The 17,524-nt window shown below is 36.4% G+C and overlaps 1 non-coding gene across 1 annotated transcript; it reads right to left on the reverse strand.

The window, feature by feature from the left end:
* Positions 1 to 15,249: 15,249 nt before the first annotated feature.
* Positions 15,250 to 15,357, reverse strand: LOC148546092 (small nucleolar RNA R71). Its single transcript, XR_015901726.1, has one exon. It is a non-coding gene; the product is annotated as a small nucleolar RNA R71 (small nucleolar RNA).
* Positions 15,358 to 17,524: the final 2,167 nt, after the last annotated feature.

The following is a 17,524-nucleotide window of genomic DNA, read 5'->3' on the forward strand; positions in this document are numbered from 1 at the left end:
ATATGATTTGAAGTAAATAGTTGAGAATCATTAAATTATTTGATAAATTTAAATAAATTAACATCTAATAATTTAATTTTCAACTATTAATATCACATAAAAATAATTAATTATCTAAAAATTTTTAATTATCAACTTTATATACGCAAATTTTGACATTAAATAAGTTCCTCAAAAATTACAATACTACGAAAAATGAAAGATTATATATGTTTTATCCTTTCAACTCTTTTATACAATTTAATAATGATTTATAAATTATATTATAAAGCCAATCTTAAACACTTTGGATTTACTTGGTACTTGCTTTAAAAAAAGTTGCATATTGAACTGGTAATATCTATCTATCTATTATATTATATTATATTATATTAAAATTAGATTATTGCACTTAATAATAAAATTAACATGGCATTCTGGTAAAAGTATTTTTCAATTTATTTCATTTAATTTATTAAACCAAAATAAATTATTCTAATTATTTATATCAATTAATTAGTATATGTATTTATGCAGTGTATGAAAAATATTTATTTCTTTGTATTTATGTCTAAAATATGTTTTAAAAAAAATTATCATGAATATGTTTTACTGATATAAAATAATTTATATATTTTTTGTAATTTATATAAATATCAAACAATGGTATAAAATAAAAAATTAACAACAACAACAATAATAATATATTAATTGTATTTTGAATGTCTTATATGTGTTACAAAATTTTATCCGGATTGTAACAATTCAATTAATACACGTTCTATTCAATGATTCTTTTATTATGTTTCCTTTCATTATTTGTAGTCATAATGAGAAGCTATTCTATTTAGGATTTTATATAAAATAAATTTTAAAAATATTTAATATTATTAAAAATATTCTTTTTTTTCAATACACTACAGCAGAACCGCTGCTTAGTAGCGGTTTATATGAGGATTAGCGACGGTTTTTAACCATCGCAAAACGAGTTAACCAGCGGTTCAAAACCGTTGCAGTATAGGGCGTGAACATTTGATTTTGCGGCGGTTTCGTTGAACCGCTGGCACAACTGCTAGGAAACCACTTGATTGGCATCGTTTGATTTAGCGGTGGTTTCAAACCGCCGCTATTTGGCCAACAGGAAATTCGACCGCATTTTCTGGCGGTTTTGAACCGCTGCTATTCTTTTGACCGTTGTGTTTTTTCAAATGTATTTTGCGGCGGTTCCAAACCACCGCTATCTGATTTTCCAAAAATTTAAATTTATCTTTGGCCATTTGATAACCGCCGCTATTGTTCCGTCTAAATGGCCGCAAAATGACTATATTTTGCACCGGCAATCAACGCTCTTTTAATTACTGTATTATTTTTTTTGTTATTTTTTGAATTTTTTCTAATATTAGAAAACTTAATTATTTTGTAACTGAATGAATAAATTGATGTGTGAATGAATATTGGCAAAACTAATAAAATTATTCATTAATCCAAATATCAATAAAGTGTATTCCTTACTAAGAGTTGCATAATCAACAATAAAAAAAGTGTATATTTAACTTAAAGAATAAATTTCAAATCCTTAGTTCTACTCTCTACTCTATCCCTCCAATGAATTCATCCATGCAACCACGTCTGGTGACAGCTCCCCACCTTGCCCTTGAACTAGACACATCAGAGCACTCTCCATTGCCTACCTTTTCGTCTTCTCGGCTGCTACTTCATCCTCCATTGCCTTCCTTTTTAAATTCTCAGCCGCCAGCTGATAAACCCCATTTTTAGGATTTATCTTATGTTGAATTTAGAGGATTTTGTCAACCTTTTCCCCATTTATCCAATGAAATAGCATGGTTTTGTAAATTCTCCTTTAATTGTGCTTAAGAGTGAAAACATGCTTTTTGGGTCTTAAAATAGCTAAATTTAATTCACCTTGATTCCATTAGATGCCTTGATATGTTTGTTAAGTGATTTCAGATTTAGGAGGCAAGGATTGGATTGAGGGAATGAAGAAAAAGCATGTAGAAATGGAGAACTCATGAAGAAATGAAGGAATCGCAATAATGTCAAGCCGACCTCTTTGCACTTAATTGATCATAACTTGAGTTACAGAGGTCCAAATGACGCGGTCCTAGTTGCATTGCAAAGCTAACATCCGAGGATTCAAAATAATATAAAATTTTCCATAGTTACATCACGTTTAGGGATGCACACGCACACTGTATGCGTATGCGTTGATGTTGCACGTGACTCACTTAAGTGCAACTCGTGGCCAGCGATTTCTGGTGCATTTTGGGCCCAATCCAACTCATTAATGATGCTATTTAACCCAAGGATTGAAGAGGGATGAAAGACTTAGTCATCATTAGTTTAGTTTAGATTAGTTTTGGAGGGAAAGTTTGTTTCTAGAGAGAGAAGCTCTCTCTTCTCTCTAGAATTAGGAGTAGGTTAGATCTAGATTAGGAATTCTTAGATCTAGGTTAATTCCATGCTTAGATTTACTTTTCCTTTGCAATTTCTTCTTCTTCTACCTCTTCTTTTTCTAGTTTAGCATTTAGTTCTTGTAATTCTCTACTTTTATGTTAATGCACTTTTGTTTCTTCTATTTCTCTTTAATGCAATTTATAATTCATGTTCCTTTATTGTTCATTTGATTTGTTGTTGTTTAATTCCTTGCAATTGAGTAGTGTAGATTTACATTCCTTGTAATTTTACTATGCTTTTCTTTTGTGCCTTCCAAGTGTTTGATAAAATGCTTGGTTGGATTTTAGAGTAGAATTTTATGCTCTTGGCTTGGGAAGGTAACTTAGGAACTCTTGAGTTACTAATGTTCAAGTAATTGACGATTGGGAGCCATTAACTCTAGATCTCACTAATTGATTTGGTGGAGAACTAGGACTTATGGACTTGGATTGATATAGCTCACTTGACTTCCCTCTACTGTTAGTTAGGGGATGACTTAGTGGGATTGATCCTTGCCGATTCTCATGTTATGGTTAGTGATAAGGATAGAGATCCTTGACCACCAACCTTTGCCAAGACCTTTTTAGTTGTTAGTTTATTTTCATTGCCATTTACATTTCATGTCTCTTATCCAAAAAACCCCAAAATATCTCATAACCAATAACAAGACACTTTATTGCAATTCCTAGGGAGAACGACCCGAGGTTCCAATACTTCGGTTTATAAATTTAGGGGTTTGTTTTAGTGACAAACAATCTTTTGTATGAAAGGGTTAATTGTTGGTTTAGAAACTATACTTGCAACGAGAATTCATTTGTGGATTCTAAATCGTCAAAAATCCGTTCATCAAAATGGCGCCGTTGCCGGGGAATTGCAATGGTGTTTTGTTCTTAGTTATTGTATATATGTGAATATTGTGAATAGCTTGATTTTTGGATTGCTTGTTAGTTTTTGCTAGTTTTAGGACTTTGTTTCATTACTTCGTTTTGGCTTGTGTTTCTTATTTTCTCTTTTCATCATGAATTCTCACATTGGCTATGAGTTTGGTCCTAACTATGTTGTAGGAAATGGAAGCTACAATGAAGATGTGTATCAAGGATGGGATAATCAAAGGTGGGAGGAGCCATATGCATATGATCAATCTTCATGGCAACAACCCCCACCAATACACTATGAAGAAGAACCATTCTATGATACATATTAATCCAATGACTATGGTGAATCCCTTTGTGACTTTCAAGAACCACCACCATATGCCTATGAGCCATATCCTCAACATGAACCTCAACCATACTCACAAGCCTCTTTTCACCAAACACCTCCATATGACCTTGACCCATATTTACCATACCAACCACCTTTTGAAACATATGAGCCACACATGGAACTACCATGCCAATATCAACACTCTCAAGAACCACCTCAATATACACCAGCATACCCTTACCAAGAAGAACCACCTTCCTATTATGAACCCTTTTTCCAAGAGAATGAACCCTCTTATCCACCCCAATCCTCAATGGATGAAATCCTTAGCCTTATACTTCAAGGGCAAGGAGAAATGCAAAGGGAGACACTAGAATTTGTGGCTACCTTGACCAAGGTAGTAAGCACTTTAGCCTCCCAATACTTGAGCACTCAAAGCACTCCCATGGTCACATGTGGATAATTGATTGAAAAGCATAGCATGAAGGAGAGATTGGAAATTCTGGTAGAAAATGAGGGATGTTATTTTGTATTAGAGCAATTGAAGGAGCCTATGATCATTGAAGAAGAGGAAGAAGTGGTTGAAGACTTAGGAGATGCGGAACCTCCTTGGGAACCTAGAGTTGAAGAGAACCTCTCCAATGAGATTGAATTTGATGTTGAGGAGGAGAGTGCACAACCTCCAAAATAATTTCTAAATGAAGACTTGGAGGGAATGAAGCAAGAAGTGAGTTCCCTTGGTGATGAAGATCAAGCATCCAACCTTCTCGGTGGTGAATCCTTTGCAAATGAAGAACCTTCTCCCAATGAGATGGAAAGCGATATGGAGGTAGATTTCTCTCAACCTCCCATATATGATTTGAGTGATGGAGAAGAGTTAGATGAAATTGATGAACAAAAGATTGAAAGTGAAGAAGTTTGTGAGGAGGTGGAGGTAACCAAGGAAGAACATAAGGGAGTAGAGCTTGCAAGGACATTAGAGATACCTCTCCCCAAGCCATCACCATCCATTCTTTCATTCAAGTGGGTAAATTCCTTATACTTAAGCTTTATCATTCCCCTTGAATATGGTTTGTTTAAGACGGATAGTCAACTTAGAAATATTTGTGGCTTTAAGAGCAAGAGGGAGATGGTTATGGTGACATGTTCAAAGCGTAATAGCAAGGGTTGGTATAGCACTAGATTGCTTGGGTCTAGGGGGATGTTTGGTCGCTTACATGAGAATTCTAAAGTCATGCCACCTGGATGGACTGATAATGATCAACTTCAAGACGGGTGTGAAAATAAAGTGTGGGATCTCGGATCACACAAGGAGAATCAGTTTTGGGAGTCCCAAGCTTGTGAAGAACTCCATCAACACTTGGTGCAACAAATAAGGAATCTTGGGGCACAATGGAGGACCAAGCATTGGTGTATGTTCAAAGATAGCTTCAAGCATAAGCCACCTTGAGAGGAGCTCCCCATAAGTCCAACTTAAGGACAATAAACAAAAGTGCTAGGTGGGAGACACCCCACCATGGTAAATTCTTTTCATTTTTTTTCTCTTTTGTACATATTGGTAAAGTAGGTTTAATCCCATGTTTTGTTTAGTTTGTTGAGTTTATTTGGTATTTTGGTATGTCAAATAAGGTTTTAGGGTGTTTTGGTAGCTGTTCGGAGGTTTAGAAGGCTTGGTTTGGTGCAAGAACTTGGAAAAATTTTGAAAAACAGAGCACCAACCCGCGCGTGCGCGCACCTGGCGCGTACGTGTGACCCAAGCATTTTCGACCATCCACGCGCACGCGTACATGGTGCGTACGCGTGGATGCAAAAAAATTCCACCCCCAGCCAAAAACCCGAGAGTTAGGTCTGCACTGTGCGAACATTGGGCCTAAGGCACAAACCAACCCGCGTGTATGCGCACCTAGCGCATACGCGTCCTTGATTCTAATTGCGCAATGCGCACGTATGCACGCTGTGAGCGCGCGCGTCGATAGCGCCACCTGCCCTCCTGGTACATTTTCCAGAGAGTTGGGCTAACCTTGGGCTGACACTGTGCCCCGCGCCCAACCTAACCCACGCGTGCGCGCACCTGGCGCGTACGCGTCCTTCTGCCAATCTGCGGATCGGCACGTAAGCGTGCATGACGCGTCCGCGTCGCAAAAAAAGAGTTTTTTTCTCCTCTTCCATTTTCTTTTGTTTATCGCATTCGTATACTTTTATTCTTTACATTGTAATTTTGTTTTTATAGCTTGTTTTCATTTTATTTTCTAAGTTTCTCATTTTAATAATGGTGTTGCATCTTCCTACTCAATTGTTGAGAATTTCTTGCATTATTTTAGTACTTTTTGACTTGTTTGATATTATTGGGTGATGAAACTTTTAAATCAATGCTTCAATCTTTTATGACACTTGTGTCTTTGTGCATTGATAGGATCTCATATTGTCTTTCATGACCCAATTTTTCTTATTTGAACTTGATGCTCAATATGCTCTTCATGCTTTGACTTTACTCTTGCATCAAGCTTAATGATATGCCTTAGCTTACATTATTTTCTCACTCACATGTTGTAGCTACCATGTAGTAGAGAACCATACTCTTATCTGGCATTAGCCCCCGCCTATGTTCTCTTTGCTTTGATATCTTTGTTTAGGCCTAATCTTCTTTCTTTTTTGCTCTTTTTAGGCTGGCCACCAAGAAGAAAAAAAGGAAAAGCTTCAAAATGGAGTAACAAACAAGTCATCCACACAACCTTTTGACGAAATTCATTAGTTGTAGCAACCCGTCCACCTTGCTCTTCTTTGCATGCACCGAAGACGGTGCAATCTTCAAGTGTGAGGAGGTCATCCGACCGATCTCCATGGGTAACAATTTTCTTGTCCAACACCAATTCTTAGTTTTCTTTGTTAGATTAGTGGTTGCATTGCATATTAGGTTGCATGCTAGTTAGAATTTGTACATATTCTTACCGCTTCTTTCTTATTAGGACTACTTGGTTAGCGTGGTGATTTCTTTTCCAAGAAACTATTTTAGGGCATCCTACCAATTTGAAAATAATTTTGTTGAACTTTCTTGAAAGAATTTATTTTGGAACATGGTTTTTGAGCTAAGAACACAAGCTTGTGAGATTTGAGCCTAATGACGTGGTTACATCTTATAACCACTTATTTTCCCTTCTTGTGTGCATTGCTCTCTTTCTATGATTGTGATCTTTAATTTGTTTGATTCTTTATGTCCATTATTTTGTGTATTCATGCATTTATATGATTGAGGCCATCATTTCATGTAGCTCACTTACCCAAATAGCCTACCTTTTATCATCCATTGTTAGCCAATTTGAGCCTACGATTAACTCACTTGTTCTTTAATTTAGCACATTACAAGCCGTAAAGCGAAAAATAATAAATGTTCTTTATTTGGATCTTTGATTGGCTTAGGCTAGTGTGTGTGTATGTATGTATCATTCAAGTGTGGGAAACTTGAGACATTGGTTGAGGAAAGGGTACTTTTGTATTTTTGTTGTAAATATCGAGAATTGGGTACATGCTCATGTGTTAATTAAATGTAAAATCATATGCATTGATGCTCTTGTATATACCTTATTGAAAAAGAAAAAAAATGAGAAAAACAAAAAGAAAGAAAAAATACAAAAGGAAAAGAAAAGAAAAGAAAAAATAATATAATATGGAAAAGAAAAGAAAAAATAGAAAAGAAGGAAAAAGAAAAAGAAAAGTAATAAAAATGGGACAAAATACCCCAAGTGAAGCTCAATAATAATCAATGCATATGTGTTGTGATCAAGGAAAAAAATGCATGAGTATGTGAAAAAGTGAAGAATGGGTAGTTAGGTTTGTTTAGAATTGTATAGGTTGCTATATAGGTAAGGTGGAAAGTTTAAGGTAATCAAAGATTCAAATTTCAAGTCCACTTGACCAAATATGCATCCTTACCTTGACCCTAGCCCCATTACAACCTATCAAAAGTCCTCATGATGAATGTATGCATGCATGAATAAATGTTGATTGTTAGATGAAAAACAAATCTTGGAAAGCATGATTAGGAGAGAATTGAGAGAATCGACCCTACACACTTGAGCGACTAGAGTGCAAACACTTCTGGTGAGGGTTTCGATGCTCAATTCCTTGATTCCTGGCTTTCGTGAGCGTTCTTCTTGCAAGTATACTTGAACTTCATTTTTCTGTACTTGGATTGGTAGGATTCATGAGTCGTCATATGATCTTAGCCCTACCCGTTTATACATGCTCTTGGAGGATTGATTTATTTTCAACCAAGTAGGTAGAATCATTTTACATTTAGTTGCATTCATATAGATAAATGCATTTAGGTTATTTACATTGAATAAATGTCCATACCCCTTCTCGTATCCTTCTTGGTTTAGCATGAGGACATGCTATGGTTTATGTGTGGGGAGGTTGATAAACCCCATTTTTAAGGTTTATCTTGTGTTGAATTTAGAGGGTTTTGTCAACTTTTCCCCCATTTATCCAATGAAATAGTATGGTTTTGTAAATTCTCCTTTAATTGTGCTTAAGAGTGAAAACATGCTTTTTGGGTCTTAAAATAGCTAAATTTAATTCACCTTGATTCTATTAGATGCCTTGATATGTTTGTTAAGTGATTTCAGATTTAGGAGGCAAGGATTGGATTGAGGGAATGAAGAAAAAGCATGTAGAAATGGAGAACTCATGAAGAAATGAAGGAATCGCAAAGCTGTCAAGCCGACCTCTTTGCACTTAATCGATCATAACTTGAGCTACAGAGATCCAAATGACGCAGTTCCAGTTGCGTTGGAAAGCTAACATCTGGGGCTTCAAAATGATATAAAATTTTTCATACGGGCCCAATCCAACTCATTTCTGATGCTATTTAACCCAAGGATTGAAGAGGGATGAAAGACTTAGTCATCATTAGTTTAGTTTAGATTAGTTTTGGAGGGAAAGTTAGTTTCTAGAGAGAAAAGCTCTATCTTCTCTCTAGAATTAGGAGTAGGTTAGATCTAGATTAGGAATTCTTAGATCTAGGTTAATTTCATGCTTAGATTTACTTTTCCTTTGCAATTTCTTCTTCTTCTACCTCTTCTCATTCTAGTTTAGCATTTAGTTCTTGTAATTCTCTACTTTTATGTTGATGCACTTTTGTTTCTTCTATTTCTCTTTAATGCAATTTATAATTCATGTTCCTTTATTGTTCATTTGATTTGTTGTTGTTTAATTCCTTGCAATTGAGTAGTGTAGATTTACATTCCTTGCAATTTTACTATGCTTTTCTTTTGTGCCTTCCAAGTGTTTGATAAAATGCTTGGTTGGATTTTAGAGTATAATTTTATGCTCTTGGCTTGGGAAGGTAACTTAGGAACTCTTAAGTTACTAATGTCCAAGTAATTGACGATTGGGAGCCATTAACTCTAGATCTCACTAATTGATTTGGTGGAGAACTAGGACTTATGGACTTGGATTGATATAGCTCACTTGACTTCCCTCTACTATTAGTTAGGGGATGACTTAGTGGGATTGATCCTTGCCAATTCTCATGTTGTGGTTAGTGATAAGTATAGAGATCCTTGACCACCAACCTTTGCCAAGACCTTTTTAGTTGTTAGTTTATTTTTATTGCCATTTACATTTCATGTCTCTTATCCAAAAAACCCCAAAATATCTCATAACCAATAACAAGACACTTTATCACAATTCCTAGGGAGAACGACCCGAGGTTCCAATACTTTGGTTTATAAATTTAGGGGTTTATTTTAGTGACAAACAATCTTTTGTATGAAAGGGTTAATTGTTGGTTTAGAAACTATACTTGCAATGAGAATTCATTTGTGAATTCTAAACCGTCAAAAATCCGTTCATTACCAACTCTGCTTGTAGTTCAAGCAACACCCTTTGGGTCTCCTCCCTTTGAGTTCCAATGCTCGGTTGAGGTGAATTCGTATCGAACACTTGACTAGTAGTCGGTCCGATTCCCATGCCACGCACTCTACCTGGGTGCTCCTTTCCAAGAGCTTGAGCAAGTGAATCATTCTGAGACAACAGTCTAGATGATTCATCATGTTGCTCAATCACCACAATTCTTTCCTACACAGTTAGATAAGCAAACATAAGCATTTATTAGCTAATTGTTAACCGAACAAACTTTGAACACAATTTTAACAAACAAAACCTATGAGAAACAACATAGCGATTGTCAACACATTACTTACACCAATAGCCCGATCTGCACCATGGATATAGGATCCATTAGATCGTTTGTGCGTTAAGACAAACAACTCCCCCTACTAACTGGACGCCCCTATCGTTCCGACTACAACAACATAACTTAAATAGTGAATAGGTATATGTAGAAAAGGTTCAAAACGTAAGTGAATCCTAAATTACCTCTTCTTCTCCGAGCCTTGCCAAGCTTTTCGATCCGCCAGTATGAGTGTATAACTGCTTCGATCGATTCTCAGCATTTTTTCTACACTTCTCCTGTTATGCCATCAAAAGTAAGAGCTACTAGACACTATTTTTTACTAACTCAATGTGACATAAATAGAATTTTGAAAGTATGAAATAAAAATAAATTACCTTTGTTTCTTCATTATTGCGATAATCAAGGAACCATTTCCAATGATCCGCAGTAATTCCCGATGGACGGCCTTTAATATTTTGTTTAAGAGTCAGACCTGATTTGTAAAAGTAATGATACAAATGGTTCCTCATGTCCTTCCAAGCCTTTCCTAGCATTTTTAATATTGTACGCTAGATAATTCCTCCACTATCTTCTTCAAAATGGAACAATTCCTGCAAGAGTATAATTAAATTGTTGGTAGGAGTCGAATTAAGATTCCGGGACTATACAAAAGTATAACGATTTACCTTTACACATTCATTATATATCTTGTACCTAGAGCGAACCTTTCTCCAGTCCTTCTCACAGATTGAAAATTTGGTGTAGTCAGATCCTAGCATTCCGACAACGCCGCTTAGTATACCAGCTTTATTTCCAACTGGTTGCAGTCTATCGTTGAACCTAAGTACGATCTTTCTACTGTTAGGTGGCTTCATAGCCTCTCTCACACTTAAATGAAGTTGCTTGATTGTCCCATCAGACTCTGTTTATAGTTAGTCTGTGTGAGTAACCACTGTGGCCAAGATGCAATGAAATCATAAAAAAAATTACTCATACAAAAATACATGGGATAAATTCTTGTATACCAATTGTTTTAACATCCCAAAATTCAATGGTCTTTCATCTCTTGCGCTTCAGAGCCTCTGTTGCAGCAAAAAGGTTGTCAACGTGTTGCTCAAAAGAATCTACCTCATCTGCCTTTGGGTCTAAGTCTTCATCGGGTGGTTCTGAGTGTTGAGCACCATTTGTGCATGTCTGTGCAGCAGGTGGTGGTTCGGTACGGGGTGGTCGAAAAGGGCGTAAAGATGAGGTCAGAGTGGCACCAGTACCACCAGGGGGGGAGGGAATTAGGCCATTGATGAGTGGATAATTTATACGCTTTTTGGCATTGTTTTTAGTATGTTTTTAGTAGGATCTAGTTATTTTTAGGGATGTTTTTATTAGTTTTTATCTTAAATTCACATTTCTGGACTTTACTATGAGTTTGTGTGTTTTTCTGTGATTTCAGGTATTTTCTGGCTGAAATTGAGGGACTTGAGCAAAAATCAGATTCAGAGGTTGAAGAAGGACTGCTGATGCTGTTGGATTCTAACCTCCCTACACTCAAAGTGGATTTTCTGGAGCTACAGAACTCAAACTGGCGCGCTTCCAATTTCTTTGGAAAGTAGACATCCAGGGCTTTCCATCAATATATAATAGTTCATACTTTGGCCGAGTTTAGATGATGCAAAAGGGCGTTGAACGCCAGTTCTACGCTGTAGTCTGGAGTTAAACGCCAGAAACACGTCACGAACCAGAGTTGAACGCCAAAAACACGTTACAACTTGGCGTTCAACTCCAAAAGAAGCCTCTGCACGTGTAAACTTCAAGCTCAGCCCAAGCACACACCAAGTGGGCCCCGGAAGTGGATTTATGCATCAATTACTTACTTCTGTAAACCTTAGTAGCTAGTTTAGTATAAATAGAACTTTTTACTAGTCTTTTAGACATTTTATGATTTTTAGTTCAACTTTGGATCATACTGATCACGTTTGGGGGCTGGCCATTTGGCCATGCCTGAACCTTCATCTCTTATGTATTTTCAACGGTAGAGTTTCTACACTCCATAGATTAAGGTGTGGAGCTCTGTTGTTCCTCATGAATTAATGCAAAGTACTACTGTTTCTTTATTCAATTCAACTTATTCCGCTTCTAAGATATTCATTCGCACTTCAATATAAATGTGATGAACGTGACAATCATCATCATTCCCTTACGAATGCGTGCCTGACAACCACTTCCGTTCCACCTTAGATTGAATGAATATCTCTTGGATCTCTTAATCAGAATCTTCGTGGTATAAGCTAGATTGATGGCGGCATTCATGAGAGTCCGGAAAGTATAAACCTTGTCTGTGGTATTCCGAGTAGGATTCAAAGATTGAATGACTGTGACGAACTTCAAACTCGCGAGTGCTGGGCGTAGTGATAGACGCAAAAGGAGGGTGAATCCTATTCCAGTATGATCGAGAACCTCAGATGATTAGCCGTGCTGTGACAGAGCATTTGGACCTTTTTCACAAGAGGATGGGATGTAGCCATTGACAACGGTGATGCCCTTACATAAAGCTTTCCATGGAAAGGAGTAGGACCGATTGGATGAAGACAGCATGAAAGCAGAAGTTCAGAAGAACGAAAGCATCTCTATACGCTTATCTGAAATTCTCACCAATGAATTACATAAGTATTTCTATCTTTATTTTCTATTTATTTATTATTTATTTTTGAAAACTCCATAACTATTTGATATCCGCCTGACTGAGATTTACAAGATGATCATAGCTTGCTTCATACCAACAATCTCTGTGGGATCGACCCTTACTCACGTAATGTTTTATTACTTGGACGACCCAGTGCACTTGCTGGTTAGTTGTATCAAAGTTGTGACAAATTATGAATTAAGATTAGAGCACCAAGTTTTTGGATCCATTGTCGGGGATTGTTCGAGTGACAATGTCGCCCAGGGATCACAATTTCATGCACCATGTTTTTGGCACCGTTGCCAGGGATTGTTTTGAGTTTGGACAACTGACGGTTCATCTTGTTGCTCAGATTGGGTAATTTTCTTCTTATTTTATTTTCAAAAAATTTTCAAAAAAATTTTTCAAAAATATTTTCCTCTTTTTCGTTTTTCCCAAAAAAAAAATATTTTCAAAAAAAAAAATTATATTATGTTCTTCAGAATTTTTAAGAATGAATTCTAGAGTTTCATGAAGCATGTGAAGCCTGGCTGGCTGCAAAGCCATGTCTAAATTCTTTTGGACTGGGGCTTCCAACCTAACATTATCAAGAGCAAGCTAGTTGTTGCTAATCCATCAGCTGCTGTATGCTTGATTTGTCACTTAAAGCTTGGCTGGCCATTGGCCATGTCTAGTGTTTTGGACCGGAGTTTTTATTAAAAGCTTGGCTGGCTAGTGAGCCATGTCTAATTCCTGGACTGAAGCTTTAGACTAAGAATGCAAGATTCCTGGAATTCATATTAAAAATTTTGGAATCCTTATTTTTCTTTTTCAAATTAATTTTCGAAAAATACCAAAAAAATTAGAAAATCATAAAAATCAAAAAAATATTTCTTGTTTGAGTCTTGAGTCAATTTTAAGTTTGGTGTCAATTGCATGTTTTAAAGTTTGCATAAAATTTTCGAAAAATTCATGCATTCATAGTATTCTTCATGATCTTCAAGTTGTTCTTGGTAAGTCTTCTTGTTTGATCTTGATGTTTTCTTGTTTTGTGTCTTTTCTTATTTTTCATGTGCATTTTTGCATTCATAGTGTCTGAACATGAAAGATTTCTAAGTTTGGTGTCTTGCATGTTTTCTTTGCATATAAAATTTTCAAAAATAAGTTCTTGATGTTCATCATGATCTTCAAAGTGTTCTTGGTGTTCATCTTGACATTCATAGCATTCTTGCATGCATTCATTGTTTTGATCCAAAATTTTCATGCATTGCATCATTTTCATGTTTTTCTCCTTCATCATTAAAAATTCAAAAATTAAAAAAATATCTTTCCCTTTTTCACTCATAAATTTCGAAAATTTGAGTTGACTTTTTCAAAACTTTTTAAAACTTAGTTGTTTTTATGAGTCAAATCAAATTTTCAATTTAAAAATCTTATCTTTTTCAAAATCTTTTTCAAAAAATCAAATCTTTTTCATTTTTCTTATTTATTTTCGAAAATTGTAAAAATATTTTTCAAAATATTTTTCCTAATTTCATCTCATAATTTTCGAAAATATCATCAACAATTAATGTTTTGATTCAAAAATTTTAAGTTTGTTACTTGCTTGTTAAGAAAGATTCAAACTTTAAGTTCTAGAATCATATCTTGTGATTTCTTGTGAATCAAGTCATTAATTGTGATTTTAAAAATCAAATATTTTTCAAAACTAATTCTAATCATATCCTTTTTTTTAAAAAAATCTTATCTTTTTCAAAAATTTGATTTTCAAATATCTTTTCTAACTTCTTATCTTCTTATCTTTTCAAAATTGATTTTCAAATCTTTTTCAACTAACTAATTGACTTTTTGTTTGTTTCTTATCTTTTTCAAAATTACCTAACTAACTCTCTCTCTCTAATTTTCGAAAATCTCTTCCCTCTTTTTCAAAAGTTCTTTTTAATTAACTAATTGTTTCAATTTTTAATTTTAATTTAATTTCATTCCTAATTTTCGAAAATCACTAACCCCTTTTCAAAATTTTATTTTTGAAAATCCTCCTTCTCTCTCATCTCCTTCTATTTATTTATTCATCTACTAACACTTCATCTCACCCAAATTCGAACCCCCTCTTCCATCTGTGTTCGAATTTTCTCTTCTTCCCTTCTTTACATTACATTCTTTTCTTCTTCTACTCACACAGGGGAACCTCTATACCTGGGTAAAAAGGATCCCTATTATTATTTTTCTGTTCCCTCTTTTTCATATGAGCAGGAGCAAGGACAAGAATATTCTTGTTGAAGCAGACCCTGAACCTGAAAGGACTCTGAAGAGGAAACTAAGAAAAGCTAAAATACAACAATCCAGAGATAACCTTATAGAAATTTTCGAACAAGAAAAGGAGATGGCAGCCAAAAATAATAATAATACAAGGAGGATGCTTGGTGACTTTACTGCACCTAATTCCAATTTACATGGAAGAAGCATCTCCATCCCTACCATTGGAGCAAACAATTTTGAGCTGAAACCTCAATTAGTTTCTCTGATGCAACAAAACTGCAAGTTTCATGGACTTCCATCTGAAGATCCTTTTCAGTTCTTAACTGAATTCTTGCAGATATGTGATACTGTTAAGACTAATGGAGTAGATCCTGAAGTCTACAGGCTCATGCTTTTCCCTTTTGCTGTGAGAGACAGAGCTAGAATATGGTTGGATTCTCAACCTAAAGATAGCCTGAACTCTTGGGATAAGCTGGTCAAGGCTTTCTTTTTCAAGTTCTTTCCTCCTCAAAAGCTGAGTAAGCTTAGAGTGGATGTTCAAACCTTCAGACAGAAAGAAGGTGAATCCCTCTATAAAGCTTGGAAAAGATACAAGGAACTGACCAAAAAGTGTCCTTCTGACATGCTTTCAGAATGGACCATCCTGGATATATTCTATGATGGTCTGTCTGAATTAGCTAAGATGTCATTGGATACTTCTGTAGGTGGATCCATTCACCTAAAGAAAATGCCTGCAGAAGCTCAAGAACTTATTGACATGGTTGCTAACAAACAGTTTATGTACACTTCTGAGAGGAATCCTGTAAGTAATGGGACGCCTCAGAAGAAGGGAGTTCTTGAAATTGATACTCTGAATGCCATATTGTCTCAGAATAAAATATTGACTCAGCAAGTTAATATGATTTCTCAGAGTCTGAATGGAATGCAAGCTGCAACCAACAGTACTCAAGAGGCATCTTCTGAAGAAGAAGTTTATGATCCTGAGAACCCTGCAATAGCAGAGGTAAATTATATGGGTGAACCTTATGGAAACACCTATAACCCCTGATGGAGAAATCACCCAAATTTCTTATGGAAGGATCAACAAAAGCCTCAACAAGGCTTTAATAATGGTGGAAGAAACAGGTTTAGCAATAGCAAACCTTTTCCATCATCCACTTAGCAACAGACAGAGAACTCTGAACAAAGTACCTCTAATTTAGCAAACTTAGTCTCTGATCTATCTAAGGCCACTGTGAGTTTCATGAATGAAACAAGATCCTCCATTAGAAACTTGGAGGCACAAGTGGGACAGCTGAGTAAGAAAATCACTGAAACCCCTCCTAGTGCTCTCCCAAGCAATACAGAAGAAAATCCAAAAGGAGAGTGCAAGGCCATTGACATAGTCAACATGGCCGAACCTAGAGAGGAAGGGGAGGACGTGAATCCCAAGGAGGAAGACCTCCTGGGACATCCAGTGTTCAACAAGGAGTGTCCCTCTGAGGAACCAAAGGAATCTGAGGCTCACTTAGAGACCATAGAGATTCCATTGACCCTCCTTATGCCATTCATGAGCTCTGATGAGTATTCCTCTTCTGAAGAGAATGAGGATGTTACTGAAGAGCAAGTTGCCAAGTTCCTTGGTGCAATCATGAAGCTGAATGCCAATTTATTTGGTAAAGAGACTTGGGGAGATGAACCTCCCCTGTTCACCAATGAACTAAATGCATTAGATCAACTGAGATTGCCTCAGAAGAAACAGGATCCTGGAAAGTTCCTAATACCTTGTACTATAGGCACCATGACCCTTGAGAAGGCTCTATGTGACCTTGGGTCAGGAATAAACCTCATTCCACTCTCTGTAATGGAGAAACGGGGAATCTTTGAGGTGCAAGCTGCTAAAATCTCATTAGAGATGGCAGACAATTCCAGAAAACAGGCTTATGGATAAGTAGAGGACATGTTAGTAAAGGTTGAAGGCCTTTACATCCCTGCTGATTTCATAATCCTAGATACTGGGAAGGATGAGGATGAATCCATCATCCTTGGAAGACCCTTCCTAGCCACAGCAAGAGCTGTGATTGATGTTAACAGAGGTGAACTAGTCCTTCAATTGAATGAGGACTCCCTTGAGTTTAAAACTCAAGGACATCCTTCTGTAACCATGAAAAAGAGGCACAGTAAGCTTCTCCCACTACAGAGTCAACCAGAGCCCCCACAGTCAAACTCTAAGTTTGGTGTTGGGAAGTCTCAACAATGCTCTGAACATCTGTGAGGCTCCATGAGAGCCCACTGTCAAGCTATTGACATTAAAGAAGCGCTTGTTGGGAGGCAACCCAATTTTTATTTATCTAATTTTAATTTATTTTTATTGTTATTTCATGTTTTATTAGGTTCATGATCATGTGGAGTCACAAAATAAATCAAAAAATTAAAAACAGAATCAAAAATAGCAGAAGAAAAATCACACCCTGGAGGAGGATCTTACTGGCATTTAAACACCAGTAAGGAGCATCTGGTTGGCGTTCAACGCCATAACAGAGCATGGATCTGGCGTTGAATGCCAGAAACAAGCAGCATCCTGGCGTTCAGACGCCAGAAATGCACCCTGAGGAAGAGCTGGCGTTGAACGCCAGAAACAAGCATAGAACTGGCGTTCAACGCCAGAAATATGCTGCATCTGGGCGCTGAACGCCCAGAACAAGCATCAATTCGGCGTTTAAACGCCAGAATTGCATGCAAAGGCATTTTACAAGCCTAATTGGTGCAGGGATGCAAATCCTTGACACCTCAGGATCTGTGGACCCCACAGGATC

Source organism: Arachis ipaensis, chromosome B9 (genome assembly GCF_059453495.1).
Source record: "Arachis ipaensis isolate K30076 ecotype BB chromosome B9, ASM5945349v1, whole genome shotgun sequence".
NCBI lineage: Eukaryota > Viridiplantae > Streptophyta > Magnoliopsida > Fabales > Fabaceae > Arachis > Arachis ipaensis.